This window comes from Cajanus cajan, chromosome 7 (assembly GCF_000230855.2).
Source record: "Cajanus cajan strain Asha chromosome 7, NIPB_CcT2T_4, whole genome shotgun sequence".
Lineage (NCBI taxonomy): Eukaryota > Viridiplantae > Streptophyta > Magnoliopsida > Fabales > Fabaceae > Cajanus > Cajanus cajan.
Window position 1 is genome coordinate 39,631,926 of NC_138523.1, and position 20,650 is coordinate 39,652,575.

General features: G+C 32.6%; 2 long non-coding RNA genes across 4 annotated transcripts; one reads left to right on the forward strand and one right to left on the reverse strand.

Moving 5' to 3' along the window:
- Nucleotides 1-133: 133 nt before the first annotated feature.
- On the reverse strand, nt 134-6,772 carry LOC145949538 (uncharacterized). Its single transcript, XR_014427809.1, has 3 exons — nt 6,658-6,772; nt 5,879-6,120; nt 134-1,780 (listed from the first exon to the last, which is right to left on the reverse strand). It is a non-coding gene; the product is annotated as an uncharacterized LOC145949538 (long non-coding RNA).
- Nucleotides 2,340-20,223, forward strand: LOC145949537 (uncharacterized). 3 transcript variants are annotated; one of them, XR_014427807.1, is made up of 3 exons: nt 2,340-4,068; nt 4,166-5,437; nt 19,707-20,223. It is a non-coding gene; the product is annotated as an uncharacterized LOC145949537 (long non-coding RNA). The 3 variants fall into 3 exon arrangements; XR_014427806.1 differs by lacking the exon at nt 19,707-20,223 and adding an exon at nt 6,676-6,811 and having other exon boundaries at nt 2,341-4,068; XR_014427808.1 differs by lacking the exon at nt 19,707-20,223 and having other exon boundaries at nt 3,658-4,068; nt 4,166-4,329; nt 4,798-6,396.
- Nucleotides 20,224-20,650: the final 427 nt, after the last annotated feature.

Below are 20,650 nucleotides of genomic sequence, written 5' to 3' on the forward strand. Positions count from 1 at the left end.
TTTCGTGCTCGATCTATTAGCTCCATTCAACCTCTATTGTGCATTTGTGCTCCTACAATGCGCTTTTCCTTATTGCTCTTGGATTAATTTATTATTATTACTTTGCTTTTGTGAAATTTGTTATTTTGTAAAAAGTTCTAATTCATACCAATTTAATTTTCACTTTCATAGTTAAAAAAATTTTAATCTCCTTTCTTCTCCATCTCTCAAAATCAATGGATGTTAACTAATATTTGTTAGTTCAATTGATGTTGTAATTAGTTCTCAAATCTCAAGATACAAAAACACATAAAGTCAATGATACTCTCTCTTCACTTGAGAACTCTTATGAGGTCTACTTTTTCCCTAAATATATTGTAAAAATAATTTTAAAATATCTAATTATTTTACTTAAAAATTCTAAAACTTAGTTACAATTTTTTTTTCATTCATAAAAATTAGAATGACCGTAATAGAATTAAAATATAACATCATGTGTATATTATCCAATAAATTAGTTAAAAATTAAAAAAAATGAATTGAGTAAAAAACTAAGTACCTTGATTCAAAATTATTCCATTGAATTAAATGAAGTACGCAGATAAAGTTACGTGTTTTACTCAAGGTAATATATGTCTCTCTCTATCTAGTCTCTAAATTTTAAAAATTATTTGATATTTTGTTATATAAATTTAAATCAATGTATGAAATATTTTTATGATTATTCATCGATTTAAATTAATAAAATAAAATATTAAATAATTTTTAAATTATTTACAATTTATAGATTTAATTTATATATTAAAAAAATAGTTTAATAATTAAATCGTTAAAATTTAATATAAATCATAAACTATTGAATAAAATGAATTTAGGTCAACTTATTATTAGGTATGTGTGACCTTAAAAAGATTATGTATATAAATGCATAATAACTTAGCTTTTAAATGGAGGGAGTATATTTGTGGCAGAAAGGTCCACTTTTATGTCCTAAAAAAATAACAAGATAATTAATATGTTTCTGCCGGGGGCTTATGTTGTTTTGGGAAGAGATATGATTATTGTCACTAGTGAAAGTGGTGCAAGTCAAAAGGAATATGTAATGCATAAAAGTCACACGCTTCATATATCCTCCATTTACTTGCCATGATGTTACTCCATGTGCATTTCCTTTTTGTCCTAAACTACTTCGGCGTTCAATCATGTCCATTTTTGAGGGCCATGGTTTAAAGGAGATCTATAGAGCTTGCATATTCTTAACCTCAAATTCACCATTTATATAAAATATCCCACGCACTAGATATACATATAATGGACAGTTTGGTAGCTTTTCTCCTTTTTAAGCTCTTAATGTTGGGTATGTTGGAGATCACCAATGACCTTAGTGCGAAGTATAATGAAGAGAGAAACTGGACAAAGAAATTAAAGTCACACATTTCGTCTCCCTTTAACTGTAACGACTTTGAATTGTTTACATATGGGGTCAGTTCAAATTATTTTACCATTATATTAATAAGCTATTCTCGAGAAACACATCTACAAGAAAAAAGTAAAAATAAATAAATAAATAAATAAACCTCTCTTAAAGTTGAAACTAACTCTTAAGAAGGTGAGAATAAGAATGAATCTAATGTAGACGATAAAGGGTGAGACAAGTTGAAATTGAAACTAATGAAATTAGTCATGACAATGCCAACTAAAACAATAAAAGAAAATTCAAGATTTGTTGTACCTTTGGATATGCTCCATTGTCAGGGAGAGGACGACTTAGGACCAAACAACCTTTTACTCGTCTATGCGACTTTGTGACCAACAATGTCAAGAGGTTAAGTCCATCCGGTCAGTGTTTTAGTTGCAGGTCCGACCAGTCGGTTGAATCAAGAACAGGTAGTTTAGTCTATCTTAATTTTGAGTTGGATCATTCATACATTTGACTCGTTCAACAACAGATCATAAAACTCTACTCATAAGAGTATAAAGAGTTTTATCAAAGATTATAATGTCCAATTATTCTGATATATTTATTTATAATATGTGCAATTTAAATAAGTTTTATAATATATTATTAATTTTAAATTATATATTTAACAATATTATATATATTATTTTGTAATATCAATTACAATTATATTATATATATACATTATTTATATTTTTAATTTATATTAATATATAATTTAACATGTAACTTTTTCATATATGTTTTATACAAAATAAAAATAAATTTAAATTTAAATAAGATGAAATTAAAATTTAAAATATGGTATAAATTTATTAAAATTTATAAATATAAAATATATTCAATATGAATTTAAAAAAAATTAATAAAAATTGAATCATACGATTTAATTAGTGATCTGTCGATTTAATTTTTGACCCACTAATTAATCAAATACCCTAATTAATTTAATGACATATCCAATTTTTAAAATTATATATCCAATTGTTCATACATCCAATTATTCATCTCTCCAAAAGCAAACTCAAGTGAATCTTATTCCATAATAAATTATGTGAGTTTTGTGACAATTTTTCTTTTATGTATATTTCTTAGAAAAAGGAACTTATCGCATTGAAGCGATGAAAAATGGGCAACAGAAGGAAGCCATGAAGTAAGAAAATTAATATGCAATTGTAGTAACAATATCTATATTATATATTCGTGTAATTATAGTAACATGATGGAGGAAGCCCATGGGCTAAGGGCCCAACTACTAGGGCTATGGCAAGGATGATGCATGAAGAGTGGGCTCAAGCCCAAGGAAAGCCCACCACTTTATTTTGTTGGGCTTTGTCTCAAGCCCATTAGATTAGGGTTAGTGTAGGATTGGGCCTTAGTGCCTTGTATTTCTTTTGGCCTTGTATTTCCGGCCATGTAGCATAGGAATTTCATTTCATGGTCATTTAGATTTAGGGTTAATTTAGGTTAACATGTTCACTTGCATTTGAATGTCATTAGTATAACATTTGAAGGTGCATTTCGACCATGTGCACACATGCACATGGTGTGACCGAAATGCAACTCAAATGGATACTAAATCACATCCAAATGAGTGCACATGGAGGGGGTGGCCGGTTGGCACCAAAATTTGAATTTTAGAATTCAAATTTTGGCGCCTAGAGTTAAGTTAACCATACCATGGTTTTACTTAACTCTAGGTGAACCCAACTTAAACCCTTAACCTAATTTCACCTATAAATCTTCCCATGGCCGAGTTTTGTATCACTTTTGGAATATTTGAATGAGAATTCTCTTCTTAGAAATCTCCTCTCCGAAAGTCACCTAGGTTCCCTACTCTACCCTCCTTGAGTGCTTCTCTTTGTAGAGCTAGGACACCTTTACTTCTTTGGACTTAGCTTGAATGCAAGCTTAGGTCACCTTGCACCTTTGAGGCGTCTCCATTCCTTGAAGTTTCATCCAAGGAATTCCGTGAAGGTGTGAAGAATCCATGTGCATCCAAGTGGAAGCACATCATAACAAAGCATACTCTTGTAATTATGTTGAAAAAGGCACATATTCTGGTAATTATATAATAGAGATATATAATGTGAGGATGAGAACGAATTAGGATTTACTCCACATATGAACTTTTTGGCCCAAATAAATTAAAAAGAAAAATAAATACATGAAATAAATAAATAATTTTTTTTACCATTTTAGGTGATTTCTGTCATGTGACAGAATTATTAAATGGCCCAGAAATTTTGTAAACAGACAAAATGTGAATGGATGACATATGGAACCACCCGCTCCATCTGTTTTCTGACACTCTGTTGCACCTGTCATGTTTGCGTTAGCTTTTGACTGACGTAACACAGGAGCCCCTTACGCTTTGCTTGCCTTTTAGATGGTGCATGGGGTCCCTGCTCCATCCATGTAACGTCCCTTTTCCTCCTCTGTGTGTCCTATTCCTCCTTCTCTTCCCCGTCTCCAATATAAATTCATTCTCACCCTTCTCTCTCATTCCTAACCTCATTCTTCCCTTCTCCTCCTCCGCATGTCTTGCTCCTCTTTCTCTTCCCCCTTCTCCTCAATAAATTCATTATGACCCTCCTCTCTCATTCCCAACTTCCTTTTTCCTTACTCTTGTAAGTTAATTTTTTTTATATATAATTTCTTATTTATTTATTTATATATGTTAACGTTTTGAATAATTTTTTGTGTTATTTTACATGGATGGAGCAGGGGTCCCCATGTGTCATCTAAAAATCAAGTAAAGCATAGGGGACCCATGTGTCACGTTAGTCAAAAACTAACATGGATGTGACAGGTGTGGCAAAGCGCCAGAAAACAGATGGAGCAAAGGGTCTCATGCGCTATCTATTCACGTTTTATCCGTTTACAAAATGGTTGTTTCTTCTGCACCATTTAACCATTGTGCCACATGACATAAATCACCTAAAATAATAAATTATTATTATTTATTTATTTCATATATATATTTTAATTTATTTGAGCAAAAAAGCCCCACATATAACTTTGTTCTCTTACACGGTCTACGTTGGTAGGCTAACCACCGTCACAATTCAAAAATAAAGGCTGATTTGATACACTGGATTTTCTGGCTTTTTCACCATTATAAATTAAAAAAAAAAAAAAATTACTAAAATAAAATAAAATAAACTATTATCAAACTAAATACTTTCAGTCACGTAGGAAAGGGACGGAGAAAAGAAAACATAGGGAGAGGTGACGATTTTCGAAAAACGTCAAGCACCATAACGTTTTACTTACATTTAACCACCACATAAAAGCATGCATGCAGGAACGGAACGCAGAAGACGGGTAACTTTTTTGACCAGCAGAGAATCATGCAGGGGAACCAGCTTTTTGACCAGCAGAGAATCATGTAGATTTTGACTAGTAGAGAATCATGCAGATTGCAGGGGAATCATTCAGAAAAGCAACAAGGAAGGTGAAAACATCACCTCTTGAGATGAGTTCCCCCCTTCACGTGGCCATGTAGAAGACATCATTTGAGGAGATGACTTCTGTTGAGACCCACACGTGCTAGTCTTAAGTCTCAAGTTTCCTTTTGAGACTCCTTTCCCTGCCATGCGTGCTCTCAAGTTTCCTTTCCCTGCCACGCGTGCTAGGCTGTGAGGCCATGTAGAAGATGTCATTTGTGGAGACATTTTTGTGTGGTGAAAACGTATAGAAAACGTCACCCTCCCTGACATTTTCTGTCTAACCACGCCCACTCTTCTTGGCAGCTATGCATGTCGCACCGAGAGGGGGGAAGATTCTCACTTCTTCCCTTTAAATAAGATGGCGAGGCCGAGGGAGAGGGTGACAAAGGACGTGTGAGTAGTGTTTTGAAAGAAAAAAAAATCAGAGAATAGAGAGAAGAGATAGAAAAAAGGAACGAAGAAGAGAAGGTGTCAAGGGAGAGACTCACAACGTGAGTGAAGATCGGGAAGAAGAGAAAGAAGAAAGGAAGAGAAAAGAGAATAAGAGGTAAGTTTCAAAATTTTTAATTATTTAATGTTTTAAAACATTTATAGTATGTTTGTGTTTATGTTTATTTTAAGTTTAAAAAAAATATTAATGAGAAATTTTTTGTGATTAAAATTTAATATATGTCAAAATAATTTTTATTTTAGGGTTTAAGGTGAAATAATAAAATTTATATTTATATTATTTTTAAATATATAATGGTGATGTAGTAATATAAGATTTATTTGATTAGGCTTAAACTTTTTTATATTTAAATTTAACTTTTGTAATAATAATAATATTTTGTTGTTTGCATTTATATATTTATGTTAAATGACATAAAAAATTTTGTTAATTGAAATAAATTTGAAAAATGTAAGGACCTACACGATGACAACAACCACAATATCAATAATAAATATGACAAAATTAAAATGACAGTACAAAAAAATTTGTAATTACTTGATTTGTTCATTCTTGGAGGCTCAATGTTACCTTCGTCTGATGAGTTATCATCTGCACTTTCATCATCTTGTTCAACATTGATATCATCATCGTCACTTAAGTTTGTTGCAAAAAATCAATGTTTGAATCTGAATGATTTATTGGTGGCGAAATTCTTTGCTCAAACTGATAGTAACTACTCATTACATTTGAATGAGTTAACATTGGAGGTTGATGTGTTTCTTCTGTTGTATTTAAATCTTGTAAAGAAAAAGAAGATGTGTCAACAATATCAACATCAATATATAATTCTACCATAGCCATATAACTTTGCCGTTCAAAACCATCAAGCATGCACACAACATCTTCATCGTCTGCAATTTCTCCAGCTAGATAAAAAAACGGGATTCAAAGATTGTAAATATCTACAAGTGATGCTAGAAACAATTTGGTTACGATGCAATTTCAATTTGGCGTGAAATTTTTCCTTTAAAGATTCAAAATCCAATCCACGATTTACACTAATTTTTTTCATGTCACCTGTAAAAATGCAACTTTGATCATTGTTAATTCTAGTACCATTATAATATAGTAAGCAAATGAAAGACTTTTTGTAAATGAAAGTAGAAATATGCAGAATCAAAAGATAGAGATATGAAAATGCATAGAAGAGTTGTTGAATGAAAATATCGGTCGAAGACTTGAGGAATATAGAATGAAGAGAACAACTCCTTCATCTATATATATTAAAACTTCTACCGACAAGCTTCACGGATAGTTAAACATAATTACTTTACCTTCACGCGTAACCACAGAAATGATGAGGCTTTACATTCACATGGAAGGCACATCACATTCACCGACTTGTTGTTTTTTACTGATTGGATGGGACACATAACAAAACGTCAGCTAGGGAGACGAGAAGCTCATGTTCACAAAACGTCAGGGTAGTGAAAGGGTTGTACACAAAATGTCAATGCCCTTGACATTTTTCATTCATTATGGCTTCTACATAAAATGTCAATGCCCTTGACGTTTTCCATTCATTGCTTCATATGCACAAAACGTCATTGAAGATGACATTTTGTGTTCCCATGTATATCTCCTACATCCATGTATTTCTCTCTCCTATCTTATGTGACGAAAGATATTTATTTTGGTAAATTATTTTTTTATTAATTTATTTTAGCAATTTTAAAATTTATAATGGAGAAAAAGGCCAAATTTTCTTTTCAAGAAGAAGCAAGCTAGTGTTTAGGGGCCTTTTGGCCATGATAAATAAAAAACAAATAAAAATTACTAAAATAAATTAAAAAAACTATTTACCAAAATAAATTATTTTGGACACGTCGGAGAGAGATAGATCAGAAGAAAACGTCAACACTGATGGCTAATTCGATGTACAATAGAAGACGCCAATAACATTAACGTTATTCATGCATAAAATTACATATAACGTTAGTAACTTTGACGTTTTGCATACATCTCTCTCACATTCCACAATATTTGTTATCTCTGCATGTGTTGTGTGGTGTCTCTGCTCCGTGACATGATGTTGTTTGCATTTGGTTTCGTGGTGGAGCACATATCCTTTAAAAATTCATTAACAAGTAAACGTATTTTAGAAAGCCTTATCGAGCTTATATATAAAAATTAATTTAAACCATAAATTTTTATATTAAATTATATATTGTGAATTAAAAATTAAATTAACCAGACTGGTCTATATACTTATCCCTAGTTAGAATAAATTTTCTCACGCGTGACTTAATTTTTTATCCAAAAGAAAATGTGCGTCTCATTCTTATTTAAAAAAAATTAATTTATTAATCATGTCTTCTTTTTAGTTTTCATTTCTTTTAATCTATATATTAGATTTTTTCACAAATTCACTCATGCATTATTAAAAAAAAAACAGTTTAACCTTTAAGAATTTTCCTTTTGTCATTAATATTTCATTCCCTTTTAATGACACGCGTTTTCTTTCCATTCCATATCAAATTGAGATTTTTTTTTTATTTCAATAATAAATTTTATAATTAATTATAGTTATATTATAGGATAATTATTAATAAATTACCATTTAAATAAAATTAGAAATTAATATACAAATAGATTAATTGAAATAGTAAAGTTTTATTAACTAAAAAATTGCAACCAGTATATGATTAGTTATTCTCCGTAATAGGATATCCTGCTATTCTTTTGTTTTGTAGAGTTTCTTCATTGACATTATGTTTCTTGTTATTCTGACTCAAAAATTGTCTCATGTTTTATGCATATTCTCAATTCACAATATATAATTTAATATAAAATTTATGATTTAAATTAATTTATATATATAAGCTCGATAAAGCTTTCTAAATTACGTTTACTTGTTAAGGAATTTTTAAAAGATATGTGCTCCACCACGAAACTAAATGCAAACAATATCACAACACAGAATACATGCAGAGACACCGCACAACACATGCAAAGAGAACAGATACTGCGAAATGTGAGAGAGATGTATGCAAAACGTCAAAATTACTGACGGTTTATGTTTAATTTTTTTTTGCATGAATGACGTTAATGATATTGACATCTTCTATTGTAGATTCAATTCGTCATCAATGTTAATGTTTTCTTCTGATTTATCTCTCTCCAACGTGTCCAAAATAATTTATTTTGATAAATAATTTTTTTCTAATTTATTTTAATAATTTTTATTTATTTATTTATTTATCATGGCCAAAAAGGACAGTGTTTGGGTATTCATGTGTCAAATCAAGAACACAAGTCAGGTACTTAGTTTGGTAGTGGCCTAGGATCTAACTGATGTTTTTAATTTGTAGAAAAAAGCCTTCCTTTATATCTTGAATATATAATATTAGTGCATAAATACATGGACAGTACATACCTATTCGATTTTTTTTTTGTTATGGATTTGTTTGTATAAAATTTTTCATAAATATTAATAAGAAAAATACAATAATTTTTCCATAAATTAAAATTATATATATATATATATATTAAAATATTTTTTAAAAAAGTTAATGTGAGAAATTACTACTATAATTAATTTATACAGCAATTAGTTTTAATTTATCAATAAGTTTATGCCACCATTTTACTTTCTTAAAAGACAACTTTGAATCCATACAATTAATTAAAATAGAAATAGTAAAACAGCACTAGTTGATTGTTTGTGTCACCATCAATATCTCTCAATCTGTATGTGTCACTGCTGTGTTCGTTTACTCGTGAGGCCCCTGTGACACCCTTACAACCCCAACATCTATATCGAAATAATATAATAAAATTAAGAAAATAAACCTTCAAAGTTGGTAAAAGGGTTTGCATGAGAAACTTCAAATTTTGTTATTTAATAATCACAACAAAACATTTAGATAATGAAACACAAGAGTTTACAAATTGTTTTCAAAATAATATTACAATACCAAATTCATATAAATATTCCATCCTAGAAATCCTCTGCCCCGATGTCACACTATCAGAGCATTCCCATAATTTAACTGTTGGCATTCTAGATGTCACTCGTAGCCGGTTCTTCTTCACCTATAATATCCACAATTTATACGGTGAGAAAAGGAAATATTTATATGCAAAGTACATACAAACACATCAAAATATAATCTCATCATAACTCAATATTTAATAAAATATTTACAAGTATATATATAGATATAATCAATCATTCCTTATTTTCACATCTCAATTCACATTTCACATATCTCATTATTATATACATATCTTAGTCCATCATAATCCACACTAATCATACGATTTACAACATCAATTTCACATCCATTATTCAAGCCAATCTTACAATTATTTCCACATCTATAATTCATGCCAATCTCACAATTAACATTATGCCAAGACCTCGCCACATCTGACACAAGTGATACAGGTTAATTGCCTCACTCAACCCACACCAGACCAGGGTCACGCCCTCCCTGTAGCATCACTTACCCAGGGGTCGTGCCATCCCTAGTCATTTGGTGTGAGGAACCACAATCACATTACAATCAATACAATCTCTTGCAATTAACCCTATGCCAAGGCTGCCATAAGCGACATAAGTGGTGGTGTTAACTATCTTACTCATCCCACACCATGTTAGGGTCACGCCCTCCCTGTAGCACCACTTACCCAGGGGCCGTGCCATCCCTAGTCATCGATGTGAGGCACCACAATCAAAATCAAAATCACATTCATACAACATCTCATCTCATAACTCAAATTCATATCACATACGCAATTCCATATCACATACATAACAGATAAACTCAACAAAATAGGGTTTACATACCCTTCAAGCAATTCACATCAATATCATTCATTCTTAACAAGTAATATAGCAATAACTTTCATTAATATAATAATCAATAGAATAATTAGTATAAACAGTAAAACTCCTAATTATTCCAAAATCTAGTTCACCGCATTTTCCTTACAATTCATTCTTCCTCCCAGATCATCATTCCTACACTTCGGCATATTTATAAACCTCAACACAGATAATTTAATGGAACTAATAATTCTCCAAATAAATAATTATAAAATTAATCATGATCTTAAAGAATTCTTTCTCTACCCAATTCCCTCATGTACTCTACATATAAATAATCCCCTTTTCCCCCGTACCTGGATAAATAGGAACTTGGGCAGAACCTCCTCCTCTCTTTCCTTAAATAGTAACCGGAACTAGGGCAGAACCTCCACCTCTCTCCTTAAACAAGGACCGGAACTAGGACAGAATCTTCTCCTCGAGATTCCTCTTTCTCTCACTACTCTTTTCTTTCCCCTCCTCTCTCTTTCTCTCTCTCTCTCTCTCTCCTTTATCTCTCTAGAATTTCCTTCTCTCAAATTATAATTTTTCATCCCCCATACCTCCTATTTATAGGCAACCTGGGGTACCCGGAACGACCCGTATTGAATTCGGAACGGCCCGTTCCGGATCCTTCGAATCTGTGCAAATTTTTCAACTGGAACGGCCCGTTCCAAAATCGGAACGACCTGTTCTCAATCCCAGCAGAACGGCCTGTTCTGCTTCCAGAACGGCCCGTTCTGCTTCCAGAACGGCCCGTTCTCCATCTGGAGCAGCCCGTTCTCCTTCCGGAACGGCCCGTTCCAAGGCCGTTCTGCACACAATAAAAACAATTGTGTTTCCTCTGCCCGTTCCATATTTGGAATGGCCCGTTCCGACACCCAGAAATACCCTTATTCCTTTATTAAAATTACGAAAATGCCATCAACAATAATAAAAAAAACTGGGTGTTACAATTCTCCCCTCCTTTATGAAATTTCGTCCCCGAAATTTTTGTAATGGTAGACTCCTCGCTTCTTGCTTTCTAATCCTCATGCAACCTCACTACCTTACTGATATACAACTCTATTAATTTCATCAAAGGATTTCTAAGGGTAAAACAAGTAAACTTGGCGAGTCTATCCACTAGAATCCAAATAAAATCGATCTCTTAAGTGTCTCAGACAAACCTACCACTAAGGTCTATTCACTCACCATCTTACTTTCAAAATGGGGTGTCTAAGTGCTACAAAATTCCAAAAGACTTCTAGCATACTAACCACGAGTATACAATTGCTTTACTCCTCCCTTCATCTTAGGTCACTACACTTCTGCTACGCCACTCTGATACATCCTAGTAGCTCTTAAATAAATTTCAAGAATACTCGTATGTCCTTTCTCTAAAATCATCTTTCTTAATTCAAGATTACTAGGCACCCAAATTTATTCTTGCACCTCAAAACAACATCAATTTCTATTTAGAAAAGGTTACTTATATTCCTACTAATCTTTTCCACTTGGTTCACTAGGAAAGGCTCTAACCCTTGAGCTTCTCTAATCTCATCCACTAATTCACTAGTTATTTTCAATCATAATTCAATTCAATGCTCCTAAGGATAATCTCACACACCAAGCATAAGTCTTAAATTCTTCAATCAAATCCAACCCTTAAATCATCAAAAATGATATATCAGAGGTCATCATAATCAAGGCATCTGCCATAATATTGGTTTTACTTCTATGATTATTTCTAAAGATCAAGCACCTAAGCGTAAGTACACTTGATATTCATATCAGATCTCTAATTTCACCACTCCATCTACACCCAAGTCAAACTCTTATCCATCACCTTATCCTATAGCCTCATATCTTGTCACTAAAATGAATCAACTAATTGTATTTCTCCAATTTCTTTCAACGATCCACTTGTTACTCGAGTCATACCTAGTTTTACACTACTAGGAGTAATCTCACAAGTCAGACTTAAATCCCTAATTTGAGTCCAAAGATCCATCTCTCTAATCGATCATAAGGAAAATATAAAGGTTTCCTATTCAAAACATCGGTTACCACAATGGCTTTGGCCAAATAACCAATAAAATTAAAATCTTATTCCTTAAAGAATTCCAACTATCTCTTTTGGTCAATAAATATTTAAGGTTATTATGATCACTAATTACCTCAAGTTTAGAATCATATACGTAATGCCTCCAAATCTTAGTATAAATATTAAAGCTGCTAACTCAAGGTCATGGATAAGAAAATTCCTCTCATGAATTTTCCTAAAATCATACCCTACTATCTTTTCTTCTTGCCACAACACTCTTCCCGAACCTATCTTTAGAAGCATAACTATATACCACAAAAGTCTTACTAAAATCTAGTAGTATTAACACTAGTTAATCTTTCCTTAAGAGTTTGAAAACTACCTCCTCATTTGTTATCCCTTACAAAGGTAACTCCTTCCTAGTCAATCCAGTCAAAGGTAATAGTAAGCGACCGAGCGAAGTAAGCGACGAAATGCTTTGGGTAGTAAAAAATAAATAAACATAGGTCCAGGAATTCTTGATATAGATTAACCTTTCGATCTACGGTTGATTCCAAGGATAGGCAAGAGACAACCTAGTGAACTGAAACATCTTAATAACCAGAGGAAAGAAGGCAAAAGCGATTCCTATAGTGAAAGCAGTTTAAACCCTGAACAGCTATCTTAAAAATTTACTCAATAAATTTTCCTATAAACTATCAAATAAAACTCCTAATTTTACTAATTAACTCAGGTATCTCTCACTTAAGCACAACTTAGGTAGATCTACCTCCGCAAGAAATTTCATGGCCTAAAATACTCACCTCATACAATCCAAATTCATACTTAGACAATCTAGTCCAAATCTATATTGGATATATCTTTATACTTAACTCTAATATGATGATATCACATCCTAAGGTCAATCTCATTAACACACAAACATCCACTAATTGATCCATAAGGTTACATACTTGCATATCAAATCATATTAGAATACCTCATTCACATATACCATCCCTAAGCATGAATGAATTGATCATCATTTACACCATATAACATGTACATGAACCAATTTTACCACATAGCATCATATCATTTTAATCAATCTTTCAATGACAAAACCTCAAAACATCACCAAATCTATTTTTATCCTTGTTATGCCTAAAATCTCAAAAACATCATGAAAGCATATATCTACCTGACACACAGTGTTATATTCATCCAAATGATTTCAAACCTATCTCAAACAAAAGCTAAGTGGATAAGCTACAACTCTTATGAAGACATAAGATTCCATAAAGATCACCTTCTTAGCTAAAAATTCAAAAAGTACCTCAAGTATATTCAGTGCTTACAACTAAACTTCTGATCACCAAAGCATTCATAACTAAAGTTCCAGACCTTCGTTTTATCTTTTTCCAGTTTCATTGGAAAGATAATGTCCAAAGCCACATTCTTCATGCAGACCACAAAAATATAATTCGGCCAATACGATACTCATACTATCACAACAAAACTGCGGCGAAAATATCTTCTACACCAAACAGTAATAGTGTATCAATATATCTAATGCCACAAAATACCTCAACTCTTTCCAAACTCACTCCTCAATTTCTCATTCAAGTCTCTCACTACTATCCTCAACCAAAACAACTCACATGCTACCTAAACCATAAATAGTTAACATGCCAGTACTAACACTCAAGGGAATTACCGTCATTTCGATCTCTCACCAAGGAGACAACTACCTTAGATTCAACCGCTACAACTATAGATGTCAAAAACTCCACCAATCGTAAACTCTTAGTACACTCAATATGTATCACTCCCATCCAAGGTTCTAATAGTTCTAGTTGGCTAGCACAAGACTTCGTCCACTATTACTGGCACATGTGCTCGCAACACGAGCGATGCCTCCCAACCACTACTTCTTACATAAGTAAGAAGTACCAAAATAATTAAGCAATCATGAGAATAACAAGAGCAATCAAAAAATAGCATCTTCAATTTATATCACGTTTATCAGATAAATCCTAAGAACACAATGCACACAAATAAATAAACAAAATCAATCATCACATTAGCACATCAATAAGTTACAATCAAATCATCACATTAGTCATCTACCAAACAAGCATAGTAGACTCATAACTCACGGCCGATTGGATCGACCTGCTCTAATACCACTAAATGTGACACCCTTACTACCCCAACATATATATCGAAATAATATAATAAAATTAAGAAAATAAACCTTCAAAGTTGGAAAAAGGGTTTGCGTGAGAAACTTCAAATTTTGTTATTTAATAATCACAACAAAACATTTAGATAATGAAACACAAGAGTTTACAAATTGTTTTCAAAATAATATTACAATACCAAATTCATATAAATATTCCATCCTAGAAATCCTCTGTCCCGATGTCACACTATCAGAGCATTCCCATAATTTAATTGTTGGCATTCTAGATGCCACTCGTAGCCGGTTCTTCTTCACCTATAATATCCACAATTTATAAGGTGAGAAAAGAAAATATCTATATGCAAAGTACATACAAACACATCACAATATAATCTCATCATAACTCAATATTTAATAAAATATTTACAAGTATATATATAGATATAATCAATCATTCCTCATTTTCACATCTCAATCACATTTCACATATCTCATTATTATATACATATCTTAGTCCATCATAATCCACACTAATCATACGATTTACAACATCAATTTCACATCCATTATTCAAGCCAATCTTACAATTATTTCCACATTCATAATTCATGTCAATCTCACAATTAACATTATGCCAAGACCTCGCCACATCTGACACAAGTGATACAGGTTAATTGTCTCACTCAACCCACACCAGACCAGGGTCACGCCCTCCCTGTAGCATCACTTACCCAAGGGTCGTGCCATCCCTAGTCATTTGGTGTGAGGAACCACAATCACATTACAATCAATACAATCTCTTGCAATTAACCCTATGTCAGGGCTGCCATAAGCGACATAAGTAGTGGTGTTAACTGTCTTACTCATCCCACACCATGCTAGCTAGGGTCACGCCCTCCCTATAGCACCACTTACCCAGGGGCCGTGCCATCCCTGGTCATCGATGTGAGGCACCACAATCAAAATCAAAATCACATTCATACAACATCTCATCTCATAACTCAAATTCATATCACATACGCAATTCCATATCACATACATAACAGATAAACTCAACAAAATAGGGTTTACATACCCTTCAAGCAATTCACATCAATATCATTCATTCTTAACAAGTAATATAGCAATAACTTTCATTAATATAATAATCAATAGAATAATTAGTATAAACAGTAAAACTCCTAATTATTCCAAAATCTAGTTCACCGCATTTTCCTTACAATTCATTCTTCCTCCCAGATCATCATTCCTACACTTCGGCATATTTATAAACCTCAACACAGATAATTTAATGGAACTAATAATTCTCCAAATAAATAATTATAAAATTAATCATGATCTTAAAGAATTCTTTCTCTACCCAATTCCCTCATGTACTCTACATATAAATAATCCCCTTTTCCCCCGTACCTGGATAAATAGGAACTTGAGCAGAACCTCCTCCTCTCTTTCCTTAAATAGTAACCGGAACTAGGGCAGAACCTCCACCTCTCTCCTTAAACAAGGACCGGAACTAGGACAGAATCTTCTCCTCGAGATTCCTCTTTCTCTCACTACTCTTTTCTTTCCCCTCCTCTCTCTTTCTCTCTCTCTCTCTCTCTCCTTTATCTCTCTAGAATTTCCTTCTCTCAAATTATAATTTTTCATCCCCCATACCTCCTATTTATAGGCAACCTGGGGTACCCGGAACGACCCGTATTGAATTCGGAACGGCCCGTTCCGGATCCTTCGAATCTGTGCAAATTTTTCAACTGGAACGGCCCGTTCCAAAATCGGAACGACCTGTTCTCAATCCCAGCAGAACGGCCTGTTCTGCTTCCAGAACGGCCCGTTCTGCTTCCAGAACGGCCCGTTCTCCATCTGGAGCAGCCCGTTCTCCTTCCGGAACGGCCCGTTCCAAGGCCGTTCTGCACACAATAAAAACAATTGTGTTTCCTCTGCCCGTTCCATATTTGGAATGGCCCGTTCCGACACCCAGAAATACCCTTATTCCTTTATTAAAATTACGAAAATGCCATCAACAATAATAAAAAAAACTGGGTGTTACAATTCTCCCCTCCTTTATGAAATTTCGTCCCCGAAATTTTTGTAATGGTAGACTCCTCGCTTCTTGCTTTCTAATCCTCATGCAACCTCACTACCTTACTGATATACAACTCTATTAATTTCATCAAAGGATTTCTAAGGGTAAAACAAGTAAACTTGGCGAGTCTATCCACTAGAATCCAAATAAAATCGATCTCTCAAGTAAATAATCCCTTTTCCCCCGTGCCTGGATAAATAGGAACTTGGGCAGAACCTCCTCCTCTCTTTCCTTAAACAGTAACCGGAACTAGGGCAGAACCTCCACCTCTCTCCTTAAACAAGGACCGGAACTAGGGCAGAATCTTCTCCTCGAGATTCCTCTTTCTCTCACTCCTCTTTTCTTTCCCCTCCTCTCTCTTTCTCTCTCTCTCTCTCTCCTTTATCTCTCTAGAATTTCCTTCTCTCAAGTTATAATTTTTCACCCCCCATACCTCCTATTTATAGGCAACCTGGGGTACCCGGAACGGCCTGTATTGAATTTGGAACAGCCTATTCTGGATCCTTCGAATCTGTGCAAATTTTTCAACTAGAACGGTCCGTTCCAAAACTGGAACGGCCTGTTCTCAATCCCAGCAGAACGGCCTGTTCTGCTTCTAGAACGGCCCGTTCTCCAAACCAGAATGACCCGTTCTCCATCTGGAACAGCCCGTTCTCCTTCCGGAACGGCCCGTTCCAAGGCCTTTCTACACACAATAAAAAAAATTGTGTTTCCTCTTTCAGAACGGACCGTTCCATATTTGGAACGGCCCGTTCCAACACCCAGAAATACCCTTATTCCTTTATTAAAATTACGAAAATACCATCAACAATAATAAAAAAAACTGGATGTTACAGCCCCTCCCACCACAACCCAGAAATTCATTTCTAGCAATTCTCAACTCAATCTACATATCGTAGAAATCGTTAGAATCCTCTCACACATCAATATCTCAAACATTTTTTTTTTTGGGTGAATAGAATATCCTCTCAAACATGACACAATGCACATGATATGTATCGCGACAAATTTCGTAATGCATATCAAAGATATAAAGGAAACAATTAATTGGATCGTTATATTGCCCCCACAGAAATTACTAGAATGCTATTATAAGTACTGTAATAAATAGCTCAAAGATATGTTTTATTTGCTTTATTTAGAAATTAAAAGTCTTTGCATTTTCCTTTTTATTTTAAATAACGTATTGATAATAAGTATCTACCGACATTTTTAATCATATTTTTATTTATTTATAATATTCAAATATAAAACTTTATTTATAAAGAGATTAAATCTGATTTTGCTTAACTTAATAGTTTTCTTCTATTATCCTTTAAAAATTATTATTATTATTAGTTTATTTTTTATGTAAAGAGTGTAAAGAATTTTACATTTTCTATAAATTAAAATCATTAATTCTAAATATAATTTTTAAATAATTATTACAAAAATGAATAATATTATCATATAATGACAATGTAAAAAGAAATTACATCATTGGTATATATATTATTATTTTCACTAAAAATTATTATTAGCTTTTTTTCGAAGAGTGAAAAAAAATATAATTAACACTTTAGAGATTAATATTTTTTTTAAAATATACATATCTCCAATGCAGACTTTCTCTTTTAGCAAAACATTTTCTATACATGGTAATTAAAATTTGAACCTTAAAATATAATATATTTAAATATTCGTTTATTTGATAGCTATATTGCATTTTTTGTAGGGAAAGCCTTTTTAATATAAAATAAAATATACTTACCATCTACTGAATTTTAATTTTAATTAATTCTCATCAGATTATTTACTGTTAAGATATATCACATATATTTCTTGAACTGTTTGCGTTGAGTAACTATACAGCGAAAAAGATTATAATCAAGAGTGAAGGGTCTCGTTTGCGCCTTTTCCGATACTAGTATTTTAATTTGTGTGTTAAATAAATATTATGTATAACTAAAATTTATTATAAATTATATAAAAATAAATATTATATCTAAATATATAAATTATATTTAAAACTTATGTAATTAAATAATTTTAAATATACAAATTATATATTTTTACAATAACATATAAATTATATTTAAAATTTATAATAAATAATTTATATTATAATATAATATTTTTTATTTATTGATAATGTTATAATAGTGGATTAAGCCTAACTCAACCCTACAAAACCGGCTTGTAAGGTGAGGGTTGTTTTCCACTTATATACTATTCAATTGTCTAATCTCTAGTCGATGTGGGATTTGGGTTTTTCCCAATACACCCCCTCACGTCCAGCACTATCAGGCTTGGTACGTGGAAAAATGGTGGGTGGCCCTAGATCATTAAAAAGGGTTACCCACCATTTATCCACGTATCAAGCCTGATGGTGCTGGACGTGAGGGGGTGTATTGGAAAAAATCCAAGTCCCACATCGCCTAGAGATTAGACAATTGAATAGTATATAAGTGGAAAGCAACCTTCACCTTACAAGCCGGTTTTGTAGGGTTGAGTTAGGCTTAATCCACTATTCTAACATGGTATCAGAACCATTTAGATCCACTTTAAAAATGGGTCACCCACCATTGATGCATGCCTCACAGGCATGAGGGGGTGTATTGGGAAAAACCCAAGTCCCGCCAATCCTAGATCATTAAAAAGGGTCACCTACCATTTATTCACGTACCAAGCTCAATAGTGTTGGACGTGAGGGGGTGTATTGGGAAAAATCCAAGTCCTGCCAATCCTAGATCATTAAAAAGGGCCACCTACCATTTATTCACGTACCAAGCTCAATAGTGCTGGACGTGAGGGGGTGTATTGGGAAAAAGTCAAGTCCCACATCGACTAGAGATTAGGCAATTGAATAGTATATAAGTGGAAAACAACCCTTACCTTACAAGCCGGTTTTGTAGGGTTGAGTTAGGCTTAATCCATTATTCTAACAGATAATTTAATTTATAAATAATTGTAATAAATAAAAAATTAAACTAAATTAAAAAATTAAAAAATTCTTTAAAAAAGTTCACAGTTTTTTTTTTATAAAAAAATACTCTCATATAATATAGAAGTTAATATTTAAGTATGGGAGTTGATTTTAGCGTTTCTTATTCACTCTAGCTATCAAATGGGAACAGTGGCCTCTACTGCACATAAAAAGCACATGTACAGTACCCCTACCATGAAAGGTATACCCATATAAATGGATTCGTGCTGGCATACATTGGCAACCAATATTTGACATTTCAACGTGTTTTTCAGCAACTATGGTATGTTCGGGAAGGAGAAGTAGCGTGGATTTGCGAGAAGTGGGATGATTTTAGAAAACCACGTGTAATTGGTGGAGTGGAATTTGGTAGAATTAGACTCATCCATTTAGGGATGGCAAAAATATTCATAATCGCGGGTATTTGTGGGTAAAATCCGTTACGGATAATAAATGGATAAGTTAATTGAGTATCCGCGGATAATGGGAACAAATAATTTTTTACTCGTTTATAAACAGGGCGAGAGCATGTATGATGATTCATACCCGCGGGTACCCATTTAATAATATTTATTAAATATCTTAATTATCCTTGTACCACATAACCTAAAAATACACTCTTTCATCTGACTTTCTTTCCATAAAATTATGTTGGATGTATTTTGATTAATTTTCTAGCTTTGATTGGACCAATAAGATTTATGTATTTTAAGTTGTTTACTTTCATTTGGAATTATGAGATTGAATTATTGTAGCTTTGTGATATGAGACTTTCACTTACTTGTGTAAGATTGATGTATTTTAAGTTATTGATTATCTTGCATTTTTATTACTATTTCAACAAAATTAATGTTAAATAGAAGTTCAAAATTAACATTGAATTTTTATTTTTAATATTTCAATGACATTAAATATAAACTTAAAACTATTTGTAATATAATTTTTTTAATTTCTTAAAAAATTTATAAATATCCATGAATATCTGTGGGTATTCAAGAAATTTATAGATACCCGCACAAATATGGGTGAGTATGAGTCAATTTTCATCTAGCGGAGCATAGGTGAATTTATTATTACTCACCCCATAGGACCCATTGTCATCCCTACATCCATTTGTCGATCCCATACCAAAAATTTTCCTAAAATTTTGAGGAAAAATAACATACTTCAAATTTTGATTATAATAATATTTTTATTAAAACTATACTTATGTGCTATT